The 13875-nt window shown below is 39.8% G+C and overlaps 1 protein-coding gene across 2 annotated transcripts in view; it reads left to right on the forward strand.

Moving 5' to 3' along the window:
* RSPH14 (radial spoke head 14 homolog (Chlamydomonas)) overlaps positions 1-13875 on the forward strand; it is a 108792-nt gene that overhangs the window by 90993 nt on the left and 3924 nt on the right. The gene's annotated exons all lie outside the window — the stretch shown is intronic.

The raw sequence follows: 13875 nt of genomic DNA on the forward strand, positions 1-13875 counted from the left end.
AAAATGAAATGTTTACTAAAAAGGGGAGGGTTTTTTTTTTTTTTTTTTCTCCTAAAGGCGCTACCGGGAGCTCTCGTCCGGCGGCCCCCCGCGGGAGGCAGGGAGGTGCTGGGCGCTGTGGCCGGGGAGCCGGGCAGGGGGAGCGGGGCTGGCTCCGGAGGAGGAGTCGGAGGCTGCCAGCCCGTTTCCAAGCCAACGGCGGGGGGTTCGGCGGGCGGGGGAGCGGCGGCGCGGCCGGCGGGCGGCTCCCGGGGCCGGCGGCGGATCCCGCCCGGGGCCCGCAGCCCCCGCGGGAAGGAGCTGGGTGTCGGCGAAGGGGCTTGGGGTTTGGTTTGGGTGGGTTTTGGGTTTTTTCCCCTCTCTCCGCGGGCGGTGCGCGGGGCTGCGCTCCCGCGTTGCATAACAGGCGTGCGGGTACGTGCCCGCTGCGGGCGGGCCGGGCCGGGCCCGCGGCACCAACGCACCCCCCGCGGGAGCGGTGCGGGTCCGGCCCGGGTCGGCAGCGTCATTTTCACCATTAATTGGGCGACGCACATCGTAGGGGATCGATGAAGGCGAGGGAGCCAGGCACATACATGTTAGAATGATGCAATCGAGGGGAAAGAGAGAAAAAACCCAGTTCCTCAGTGACAGGGAATGGGGCTACTCTTTGCATTCCACTTTTTCCATCACTCAGTTGCTCTTGGCACTGGACATATATTTTCTCCTGCTTTTTCCCCTTTCTGCCTTTCTCTTTTCCTGGCTGTTGCATTTGTGAATGGCTAATTTACTACAGCGTTTTTCAAGTAATGATGAGTTACCATTTTCTTTTTATCTCGTTAATGGATTTACACTATTTATATTTCAGATTTTTTCTAGTGTATTTCTCCTTTTGGCCATACCACAGTACTATTTGCATTATGGAATCTGCAGCCCTGGTCAAATAGCTGTGATTTCTCCCTTCACTGCTAATTTTATAAACATAATTTGTTACTGGTACCCTTCTGCTGGAGATAGCAGCAGAGAGTTTCAGACATAGATGAAATGCAGGCATTTTTTCCCCCAATAAAGCTAACATAATCCAGTGCAGAAAGCAGCTGATTTCTGTAAATAACATCACTTCCAGTACTGATATTATCAGCAGAGCTGTAGCATGGATGAATTATAATAATTAAATATTTTAGTGTAAAACACAATGTAGCATCATTCTTTTTCTTGCACAGAAGTAAGAGCCATGAATCAGTATACCATGAGAGGAAAATTTTCCTATAAGTAATGAATCTTAGGTCTTGTTCACACTAGAGGAGTTTGCCAGTACATCTAGACTGCCAAAGTTGTTCTGGTAAACTCCTAGCATTTAAAAAAGAAATGTCATATACATAACTTGCATGGTTCTCCCAGTAAAATGATAATATTCAAATCATAAAATTGCCCAGCTTTAAATAAAAAATATAATCTCTACAGTTTTATTTTGAAATTTTAGCTTTCAATATATATGCATATACACCTTTTGGTGCATTTATATGATCAGATATTGGTCAATTTTAAAATTCTAATAGTGTTTGGTTTTTCAAATGTAGTCTTTACTTGCAATTGCATAAATCTCTGATATAGTTATGTTGGCAAGGGAATAGAATAAAAAATTGTATCTGTGGTAACTGAGTAGTCTAGATAATAGGATAAAAGAACAATAACGAGGTGTACAGGTTTAATCTGCTATTCCATAAAGAACAAGTAGTTACTATAGAAACTGTCACATTACATGTATCTTCAGCATAGTACTTTATATGTGAGAAATAGCATCTTCCACACATTAACCAACTTTGGCAGAAATAACAGCATCAGCTACCATCATCCTGGGTAGGACGATCATCGTTCACATGCTTTCTACAGGTTTCACCACTTTCAGGTATTTTCAACTGATATAACAAAACACTTTCTTCCTTGCAGTTTTGAGGGAGGCACCTAACCAGAGATCAAATTTTGTCAGTGAAGGAATTACAAGTGTGCAGTATGTGAGTAATGGCACAGGTCTTTCCCTGAGAAGTTTAGTGTTACTATTTCAACACCACAGTATGGGAGCTTGCTCTTGATTAATGGTGGAGTTAGAACCCAAATAATCTGAAAAACACATCAGCAGGTATGTCTAAGTTTTCTTCAGTCTCACCTTGTCTGGCATCCAGAAGTTCTCAATGAGGGCCTTGCAGCTTGCATTGATTGCACTACATGTAGATAAGTTCCTACAGGAATTTAAAGAGAAAGATATGTCTCAAAATAGCATATACAAGTGATTACAGTCAAATGCATATAAAACCAGTTCTTTAGCTCAGTAGTCTAAATGTTTTTCTTTATATATGGATAGATTGAAACCGCACAAATACATGTTGAATAGTTCGCGTTACTTTTTTTTTTTGCCCCTCAAAAATAGTAAGCAGCAATTTGAAAGAACCGTGATGATCTGACTGGATTCCTGCTCCCTCTTCCACGTCAGGCAGGTCACCATTTCAATTCAAAGGGAGCAGCATTTGGCTGTTGAGGTGTAGCTTCTAACACGCAGCCTACTGGAACCCTGAACTCCACAAGTTTCACTCCACTTGCCAGCGCTATTCATTGACCAAAAGCCAAATCCTTGCCTGTTTACCATTGCTTTGTGTTTGGGATCAATCAAAATAGATGCCTTCATACATGTTTACTTTGAAGACAATAGTGCTAAAACAGAAATGTGCTCTTAAGTGGAAAATCCCATTGGGATTTTTCTAATCAATTATCCTTTATTATACCATGACAACATCAAAATATTTATACGCACACATGCAATGTTCTTGGTGAATGTACATCTCCAAATGATAGAGGGTAAATTGAGAGGCCACATCTGGTCTGTAATAAAAATATAATAAAAGACATTTTGTGTTTCATTCAATTTTCTACCAAACACCCTCTTTTTAACAAGCAATTGTAGATCTGGGTTAGATATTTATAGACGGGTCTGTGATTCTCTTTGAGCATGAAGAACTGAACAGAACATTTAGAGAAGAATAAAAAGGCTGTGTTGTTTTTTTTTTAACCATTTTTCTCACGTGGAAGAGTTTAAAATAGCATCAAGTACAGATGACTGGGATTTGATATTTATAACTATCTGGCATATTGTTGCTTTGTACCAGTGACTGTGAGATGGTGGGGGAAAAAAATCATGAATGCACCTTCCAGCAGGTGGTATCAGCCTGACCTCATTTGGCTTTATCATTTAACATGAAAATTCACTTTCTACCAAGATTTCACTCTTTTATCTTCTTCTCACATTCTTAACCGAGGGTTTCACTTAATATCAACTGTTTACTCTTCCTATAAGGCCAAACCATGAGAGCCATTTGAGAATGTGAACCCAGGTAAGGAGTTACAGCTAATACCATAAGCCACTAAAGAGAAGGACTCCTCTAGTTTTTCAATGGACAAAACTTTTTAAAAGAAAAAGAAACAACCAAACCCTAAAAATGTCAAGTACCTTATATGCCTTCCTTTGCAGTTTTGTTGCACACCTGCTGTATTTGCAGCTCACTGTCAGTGGCTCAACTGCTGAATCAACAGCTGCCACTGGAACCAAGTTTAGAAAAACATGTATTAAATGCAGCAGCTGGAGGAGAGCAGCTCAGAGGCTCACCCAGAGCCCTGGGAGATACACTGCCCTCCCTCTGCAGTTAACTCTCCATAGCAGTCCTCGTTCATCCTAACCTTTGTGATGGATACAGGACCCAAACTCCTTCAGAGCCTCCATGGGAAGAAAGCTACAGAGAGATACCAAGAAATAAGATAAAAGCATGTAGTTCTTTGTACAGGAGTCATCCTTCAAGGCTGCCTTATGTTAAAAAAAAAAAAAAAAAGAATGAAAGTATTCTTCCTTCATCTTCACTACTAAGAGCAAACGAATAGGGAAAACAAAAAAACCAAAACCCTCTTAAACTTTAACCCCAAAAGAAAGTGGGCATTATTTAGTAAAGTATACAACAAAAGATCTGTGAAGTGTGGACAACTGACAAAATCACTTGAGATCAAAATATATAGATTCTTTGGGAATGATACCCGAGGAGATGCAATTAAACAGGGCCAGGAATTTTTTGATACCAAAGTTTTTAAAACAAAAAGTACCAGGTTCAGATCTCCTAGTAACATGGTCTGAGCAACAGGCTGTTGGTTACTCTTGGGATACCCTCTTTCCTCCTGCAGTCTTCCTGTCTGAAGGTTTTCCACTTTGTGGCAATGATTAAATATTCATTGAAACAGTGAGTTGAAAGTAGGTCTCTCCTACTTGAGGATACAGGTAGGCATTTAGGTTTTGTTTAATTTTTGCAATAGCAAACAAAGAAAAAGGAGAAATGTATTATTTCAAACATTTTTGGTTTTGTCACTGATGTTCTTGCCAGCTGGAGAAGTATCAAACTGGGGCCTCAAAAGAGTTATATATATTTTTACTAGGTACTTAGGAAAAAAAGTTATAATCAGGTTTCACATTTCCTTGTATCCTTTACACATGATAATTCTACTTCTTGTAGGAGTCATGAAATACAGCTACAATTTCAGCAGGCACTATTATTTGTCCTTTTTATTACTTTGTTGTGTCTGATTAACAGGAATAAAAAATTGGTAGTTTAAAATAAAAAGACTCAAAACTTTGTTTGAGGACACAAAGGTAATTCTGGGAAGCTAGGGAAGAAGAGCTGGGGACATTCAGGTGGCTTTACCACGGGGACTTTAGATGTCAGAGCGGTTCTGTAAAAATTCTGAATGCTGCAGTCAGGCCTAAGTAATTAGTTGAGATAATTGTACACCTATGCAATGTCAGGCCTGCAGCTAATTTTGTATCTATATAAACAATAAATGCATTACATACATACATCTAACTACTGGGGGTCATTTATGAAGTACAAAGTAGACACACAAAGTGGGAGCTGTTGCCAGTTATAACTGATCACTGCCTCTTTTGTGAAGCATTTTGAGACAGAGACAAAGGACTGTTTGGTCTATGACTGCATCAGTGATAAGCGAATGGAAAGGTACATAAATGTGAGTGATGGGGTTTGTGATTTACCACTCCTCTTTTATAAAAGCTTTTGCCCTGTCAATGACATGCACAAGATCAACTCAAATAACAAATGGAAGCCACTGAGGAAGAAATTCAGCCTCCAGACATATGTCTCCAGGCCCATTTTCAGCTTTGGAGGGTATCCTGTCTGGCCCCCAGCTGCACCCTAGAAGTGTCCAAGTGTCCTGTAGGTCTTAAGTCGTACCTGACAGTCCCAAGTGATACCTCAGATACTCAAAAGACATTAAAAACCTACATTTAGCTACCTGAATCACTTTCTTAGTGGGTGATGGAGGCAATGAAATGGGCAAACACATTATCCGAACTTAACCTAACACATGAACTGATTAAATTGCTAAACACTTTATCAATGAAATGGGCAAAGCACATTATCCAAACTTAACCTAAGACATGAACTGATTAAATTGCTAAACACTTTATCAAATCTTTCAATTAATATAGTTTTCAGACTTATGTATAACAATGTTATTTTTAAAAGCATATTAAAATGGCAGTAAATTCTATCAGCTGATTAAATAGTTTCTGGCACCTGTTATAGTTGTTGGAAATATGATCCTCTGTTTCTGTTTAACAGTGTTTTGAATACTCTGTATGTAATGTTCTTAAAGATAAGCACATTAGTAGCGCCGTGAAAGCGTCTATGCTTAATCTGGCATGTTTACAGAAGCAAGACCTAATATTTTAGTCCAAGTTAAGTAACAGGTTCATTTTGATGTTGTTATGGCTTGGGTTCTACTGCACTAGTTGATTTCCAATTAAACGATAAAAAAGGTCTTTGTGCAAGAACACCTTCATTCGTTCACTTAGAGAGCCTCCTTCAGGAATGCGTCTCTAATCAGAAAATATGTGCCTATTTGTGAGCGACTCCTTCCAGCCAGCATCCCTGGTTTACAGCTCACTGGAGGAATAAGGCTCTGAGCCCAAGAGCAGCATTTACTGGGGAGGCAACTTCAAAAAACAAATCTGAGGAGGTAACTTCAAAAAGCAGATCATCCTCGAAGCAGCCCACACCATGGCAGTCTTGTATTCAATTAAGATTTAGGAATTTTTCACTGCTGGAAATAAAATATAGACTAAAACATACTGGAAATCACTATTGTAGAACCTCATTCGGAACAGAATCCAATTTTCATTGAGCAGTATCAGTAGTTTTCCTTAAGAACATGGCTTCCCATGGCAAAAGGTGGAATCTGCAAAGTAGCAGGTCTGGGTGGAAAGAGGAGAATCAGTTTGCCTTTCCATCCAGCTCCACTCATGTCGTGCAGCCATCTGGGCCTGTGGTTCCAATCAAGATGTGTTTCTTCTACTCTCATTTCAAATAAAATTGCCGAGCCAGACCATCTGAAGCAGAAAGGAATTTCACCCACCTCTAGTACAGTATTCTCCTTTTCCTAGAGGTTTTATCAGTTCGAACCATTCAGTTGTGCTCATCTTGGCACCAGTGGAAGCACTGGGAACCATAGGGGAAAATTGCCTTACTGCGGCTTTGCTGGCGTGCCGGAGCAGCAAACGAGAGCAGTGGATTTGTCAACACCACAATTTCTCCAGTTTCGTCTTTGAAAATTCTGTCAATCAGGTCATTTTTTAAAGCAGCAAAAAAGTAAATCTCCCACCCTTCTAATAGCAAAGAAAATGTAAAAAAGAAATACTTATACAATGAGACTGAATTAATGTTCCCTTTAACCTCCTCTTGTCTTCTACCACTATTCACAGTCTGTTCAATGGCCAGTTCATATATTCAAAGCAAGTTTATGTTAATTTTCAATATTAAATTTCTCAGTATCTGACATAATTGATTATAGATATTTCATTCCTTTAAGCCTCTCATTTTTATTTATTGTTTGACAGTAGCATAATCAAATATGTATAAGAAACTTTCTTTTCCATGTACCTCTGTTTCTGATGGATGGTGATTCAGTTCTATTGTACAAGTCCAGAGATTATTTTCACCGTCTTGATTATATATTTCTCCTGAGGAACAAAACTGAAACAAAATGTCTGCTCTTTTACATGTGAACACGTATGAGGTTAATTCACTAGTTAAAACAGGTTAATGTTAAAGGTAACCAAAATGTTATAATGGTCATTTTACTAAGTAGTGCTATTTTGTAATGCAGAATTCCAGTTACAGAGATATAGAAATTTAAGCTATTTAACAAAACTATTTCTTGAACTTCATTCATGCTGCTTTAATTTTTTGTCCCTCTGCCCGAAAAGAGGAAAAGATTTAAAAAAAAAATCTGTTCTTGCAGCAGCAGTTCTGAAAACTGAAAACTTGCCATTGTGCCTTTCTCTCAAATAGAGGGCTTGTCAGGCAGTTGGACTTAAAAGTTTTTATTAGTGTAAACCATTGCCACCATCCCCTGAAGGGTCTCTCTAAATGGTCGGGCATTTTAGGCACCACAGTAGTATGATTAATACCAAGACTTACCCGTGGCTCTGAGGAAGCTGGTTGCTCTCCTACAGCTTCCCACGGAGGAAGCCTCCCTCACCCCTTTGGGTCTCCCACCTCCCCCTTCTCTGTGCCATGGCACGAGGGGAGAGGCTGTGGGTCTGCAGCCTCCATCCAGCCTTCCCCTCCCAGCCTGGGACCCTTGCTGCTGAGCTATGGCCACCAGCTGAGCACCAGCACCCAGGGAACGTGGTGCTAAACTGGCTCTTCATGATTTCTCAACTGTTCAACCCACCTGAAGAATTACTTCAAACCACTGTTTGCCTCTTTCCTTCCCATCCCCTCCTTTTACCCTGTCCAGAGAGATGATAATCTGTGTAGGAAATGAGCTGTCTCATGCATCTTTACAACAAGCCTCTGTGACAGAGCAGACCTTCTTTCTCAATAGGAATCTCTAAAAGTTACTACAATGTAAGAAATAATCATCTGAACATTTGTCAAACTGATAATGTCGTGTTCACCCTACAGCATCAATTTCTCTGTGACTGAAACTTGCTATACTAATTGCTAACACTTTCTACACTCTTGATGTATGTGCATGATATAAAGTACAAAATCCAATATTTAAGTTAGTTTGCAAATGTGCCAGTCCAGTTCTCTCCTGAATATATTCTCTCTTGTGCACACTAAATGTTTGCAAATGTGCCAGTCCAGGTTCTGTCCTGAATATATTCTCTCTTGTGCACACTAAAGTCACTGTTTTCTGTGAATGCTGCAGTTCACAATAAGTACTTGTGGAAGCAGAACGGCAGCACGGTCTGTTATGGTTACGGGCTGCACCGATCCCTGTCAGTCTCACCTTACTGCTACGTGTCTCCAGTACTGACCAGCAGGAAAAAAAAAGACAAATTCTGACCTGGAAAACCTGTAGTGTCGTCGGAACACAGTGGCTGAGGCTCGGCTTTTTGGGAGTAGTTATCTCAAGGCTTTGATTTTCTCTACAGTAATTGATCTGAGGACTTTGGCACAAATAGTACATGTCAGATTGTTTTCCTTCCTTCATGCATTTTGGCAAAGTCTTCCCTGTAGAGGAAATTAATAAATTTCAGGATGACATTTCCTTCTTCATCCAAAAGAACAAGAAAAAAAAAACCCTCTGGGTTATTTTCAGTCTTTAATTTTTACAATTTTTAAAAAACTTTCTCTGAATAAAGGGAAGACACTTTCTCAGAGAAGTAAAAAACAAGAACTTTCCTAATTTGTGACCAATACACATGCAAGATCAGTTGAATGCATATTATACATATGCATGTGCATTTGCACAGGTATATAGAATAATCACAAATGTATACATTAAGTAAGCTACAAATTTAGAAAACATAAAGAAGATTAGCTATACGGGAGGTGCAAGCAGGTAGAGTTCTGAAGAGCAGAATAAAAGCACAGAAAAAAATGTCAATGCTTATACTTTAATGCACAAGCAGACTATCAACAATTAGAGCTAGGAAAAAATATAAGTCACTGTTACTTTACTACTTTTATTTCCCCTTCATTTTGATTGTTTGCTTTCTTGTATATGATAATGTAGGAGTACAGTTTTACTAAAAGAAGGGGAAGTTGTTTTCATTTTGGAGGCCACGTTCTGATGCACTATGATTGACCACAACCCTCAGTCCATGGATTATGCCCTACTCCAACAGAGAGCAGGTTTCATTATTTCGCCGTAGTGGTGTTGGTGATTTTACACCAACGGATCCGAGACTGACATCAGTCAGCAGTGGGCTACTTGTCTCGGTCAATTATTGATCTTACCCTGTAGATAATTCCTGTACGAAATTGGAATCCAAGATTTATTTTTCAGGTTGGGAACTGTCTCTATGTGAACCACAAGTCTACTCTAATTCATCCCCGGGGTTTCTAGAGATGCTCTGATAGAAGACATTCTGTAGACCAGAATTTTTAAGCTCTTTAGATACTACTTTTTTCATAGTGCATAAATTATTTAGACGGTTAAACCCATTGCTTTTAAGAAGGTGGCAAGCAGTCTTATTTACTATCAAAATTACTTTTTCTTTTTAAAGAAGTTCATCTGTTTCTTGGATTTCTAAATTATAATAGAGAAACTAATGCAGATATATTCGTTGTAGTTCCTATGTTAATTGTTTTCAGCGGTGCTTTGATATTGCAATTTCACACATGCTAAAGCAAAGTTTCTAAAAACAAAACCAAGATATGCTGAAGTATCTTTCATTCTTGACTGAGGATTAGGAACCTCTTGTTTACCAGACCAATCTTTCCTGTTCCTTGTAAATGCTGCAAACCTTCTGGATATTTAAAGGATCCCCAGAGTCAGCCACATTATGTGCTTCTCCTGTGTAGTGCTGACTTTTTTTAAAACCTTAATTTCTATTTTATCTTTCATTCAGATAACATCCCCAAATCCTTAGTATTGAAGAAATTCTCAATGGCTTCACAAGCAGATCCCATAATGCTTTAATGAAGTTTACAGATACTGTACTTTTAGTGAGGATATGACAGACAATACTATCGAGATTATCATTTCATACTTGGTAAATCCCTAGGGCTGTCAGAAGATAAATGCATTTAGCCAATGCACAGATTTGAAATAGAGTTGTTTACCATTTCTAGTCCGATACCAATATCTGCAGTGTTTTTCTCAGTTCTCTTAATTCCCCAATAGCTCTTCAGTTCATTTAAACAAGCACTTTCCACCTCTCTGCCCTTTAAGATGAGAGATACTCTTTGTCTCTAGGCATAGACATCCTTTGGGACACTACTGTTTATTCCTGTTAAATTATCATTGAAAGACAGAGAATTATTGTTGCAAAGAAGAGGAAAATATTCTGACTTTCAAAGATGTCAACAGAATTTTCCTCTTCAGTTAGCAGATTTGATAAAGCTGTTGGGGTATAGGCAGGTAAGTTCTGTTTCATTTAATGAGCTCTACCTCCTGCTCCAAACTTACCAGAAAGAAATTTCAGCCCAGTTTTATAGCAGTCGTGTATTTAATCTACTCCCTGACACAGCCTTAATGCTGGAAGCACCGAGACTCAAAATGCTGAACCTTAGCGTTAAATTAGCTACTACAGGGTTCTCAAAGTACGCTCTTGTGACTGGTGACTCAGAAATCTTCTCAGGGAGCCTAAAGAATAATTATATTTTTTTTCCAATTTAAACAGTAGCTAGCAAGGAGTTATTAAGGAAGGTGTGCAGGGGAAGGATCCTCTGCGGTCATCCTTCATTCAGAAAGGAAACATTATACAAGCACTGCATTTTTAAAGATATATAATACATGCCAGGGCTCACTGGTTTAATAAACACTTTGCTACGTCTAAAATGGTGTGAAACTCTTGCAGTGGTAGCAAGAGAGCTGCTAGGTCTGTATTGTCAGGATCATCTGGCTCCTCACAGTGAGTGAGCTCCCACCCTGGGGTTTCGCAGCCGCTGTGACTGGGTGTGCTGGTGGCCCACCCTGATGCCAGGCAGCACTTCTCCTCCTGATCCCGTCTGGATCTGCTTTGCTTTTCCCTGTGTGCCCCTTCCTAAGTAGAAATTCTGTCACTAAGCATTTCAATAGTTGTGCGAACAGCACAGAGAGACATCTGAGGTGTTAACAAAACATTCGTATTACATAGAATCTGTGTTTCTGTATTATTTTACTGTGCTACACTACGCTGTACATCGCTTTGTGGCCATGCATGAGGCACACGCTTTGTACTACAACAAACATTTGAATGGCTTTGATTTGAAAACTGACATTTGTAAGGAAAAGGATTTGTAATGTGATTTAATTGATTTATGTAATTGAAAACCAAAACAAAACACCACTGTTACGTACTATAAATGACTCCCTTTGTCTTCTACAAAATTTAATTTGTTTACATGCCCTGCAGCCATACTGAGAGAACAGAATAAATGGCAACTCCTCTTTGGGCCTATTTGAAAAAAGAGTCAGGAAAGGCAGGATGAGAGTGGCCAGAGGGTTATGAGAAGGAAGAGATGAGTGCTCAGATAAAAAGCAGCCCAAGGGAAGATTACAAGTTCTCAGAAAAACAGATCAATAATGACGTTAACTATGCAGCTGCAAATGCAACTATTTGCATTTTGAAAACATTTTTCCCTACTACTTCACTGTGAGCAGGGTCCCCTTTGAAAGGGCACTATTTTAATGAAAAGTCAAGATCCTGAGGATGCCACCACATTTTTCAGTATAGGACTACCAGAAACACCAGCTTACCTTCCCCTCCTATTGCTTGCTCAGTGAGATGCAAGGATCTGAGACTGCTCTGATTTACAAGAAACTCTCAAACAGCTTTCTACTGACTTTGTCTCCTCCCTTTTCCCTTTTACCTCCTTAGACCTCTCACCCTTTGGCTCCCTGGGGAGAGCCATGACGAATTTCCACCTGGAAATTTCAGTCTCGATGTTAGGTAGTCTCTTTTTATTGTTGTTGATGGTCTTTCCTCTCCACCCTCTTTCTCTTCACCACATTGAGACTTTTGACAAGGTCAAACAATTCATCTTTGTTTCTATATTTATATCTAGGAAGCTCACTTCAGTAGTGTGACAGCATTTCAGATAGAACAGCTTGACAAAATAGTAGATAAGAAAGCCCTTGGTACAGAGACCTGGCCTGGTGAAATAAAACATATTTTAAAACAGCCCAAGCATTCATTCAAAATCAGCCCCCAGTAGCTTCACGGGGATTTGACCACAGAATAATAATGGCTCCACAAAATAAAAGCTATCCTAAACACCACACTGTACATTATCCTGCCAGCTTATTGAAACAGAAAGACATAAAGTGGCTTTGTTGTGTATTTTGCAGTCAGGGCTGCAGCGCAATAGTAAAGGGTAGCGCCAAAAGAAGACAAGAAGTGCAAATGCAATGAATGAGGGACGACTGAGTGAAAGAAAGTCAATAAACATTAACTGGGAGAAATAAATCGAAGGGCCAATGAAGGCAGTCTTGTCTAGTTGAATGTATTGGTTGAATATATTAGAAGATAAATGAAAGACACAGACACAAGGAAGTGAAACCTGAATGCTGACAGTGCTACTGGCAATACAATGATACAGTGATCAAGAAATTGAAATACAGCAAAGAGATCATGAAAAAGAGGGAATGAAGGTGATGGGTTAAAAAATAGCTGTTACGTATTTGAAAGCAAGTGCAAAAAATAGTAATGGAAACCTGTCTGGGAAAGAAAAAAGTGTATCTACCACCACAAGGAAGGTGACAGAATGTTATAGCCATGGCTGCTACAGAAGGATGGAAAGTTAAATTGAAGCAAGCAGTGGTTTCTCTTGGCTCAAGCCAGAACGCTGAGCTCTCTGTGCAAGAGCAAGTGTTTACTTACAAAATGATATGATGAAATGCTTATGGTGTGACACTATCCCAAGGAAGATTTGTATCAATGTGAATTAAAGCTACACAAAAGGTCTGGAGGAGTGTGGAGTTTAAACTTCACAGAGTTTGCTACTCTTAGTTACATTTACATTCAGTGTGTTATCTTATCTAGAAAGATAAGGTCAAGTAGTCCAGGTGTGGCTTTGATTCAAAAGTATCACAGATCATCTGTTAAAGCAACTGTACAATAAAGAGATGCTTGCTAGAGGAATGTAGCTTCTAAGTATCACCTCCAATTAATTAATCTTCCTTTGAAACTGTATCTCCCAAGTTTTGATTTTATACTGATTTCCACAGCATCCCACAATAGAAGTGTACATGGTGACTGTGTGAGCAGCCTGGGTATCCCAATTTCATGCACACAGACCATATAGTTTCTTTTAATGAAAAACTTTGGGAGAAGTCTTAAAAGTTGGCTTTGAAAAATCTTGTATTTCATAGACTATTTCAAAAGACCATTGGAAAGCGTGGCTAAGCCAGTTCTGGGGATGATTTATAGCCATCTGAGACTGCTCTAAGCTAATTTCATGGGAGCAGTTCACTAGTGGGTTCCCCACTGCCTGGGACTCTGTAAGCATGGAGTATTCCCAGCCATATCCTTGCTGTTGTCTAACCCACCCATAACCTCACCTGCCTACAGCCTCCAATCCAAACACCTGTAATTCTCATGAGGGGGGTAATGCTGGGTGATGGAGTCAGCTGAGAAAGCTTTGCCTCCTTCCTGGGGACCTCTCCGAGAGAGGCTTTTGCCAGAATTCCTTTATCACATCCTTCTCTGAAGACAGTATGAATGGACTGGAGATGATCCTTGAGAATTTACTTCTTTTCTTCCCCTCAGAGGACATACATACAGGGTTGGTTTTGGTTGGGTTTTTTTTTTTACTATGAAAATGCCAGCTCCCCCATCTAGTGATACACACAGCCACAGCTTCAAAGAGAATCATGTTTTTCACCCGATTGTAAAGTTGAGGGATT

Source organism: Calidris pugnax, unplaced genomic scaffold, assembly GCF_001431845.1.
Source record: "Calidris pugnax isolate Ruff unplaced genomic scaffold, ASM143184v1 scaffold32, whole genome shotgun sequence".
Taxonomy (NCBI): domain Eukaryota; kingdom Metazoa; phylum Chordata; class Aves; order Charadriiformes; family Scolopacidae; genus Calidris; species Calidris pugnax.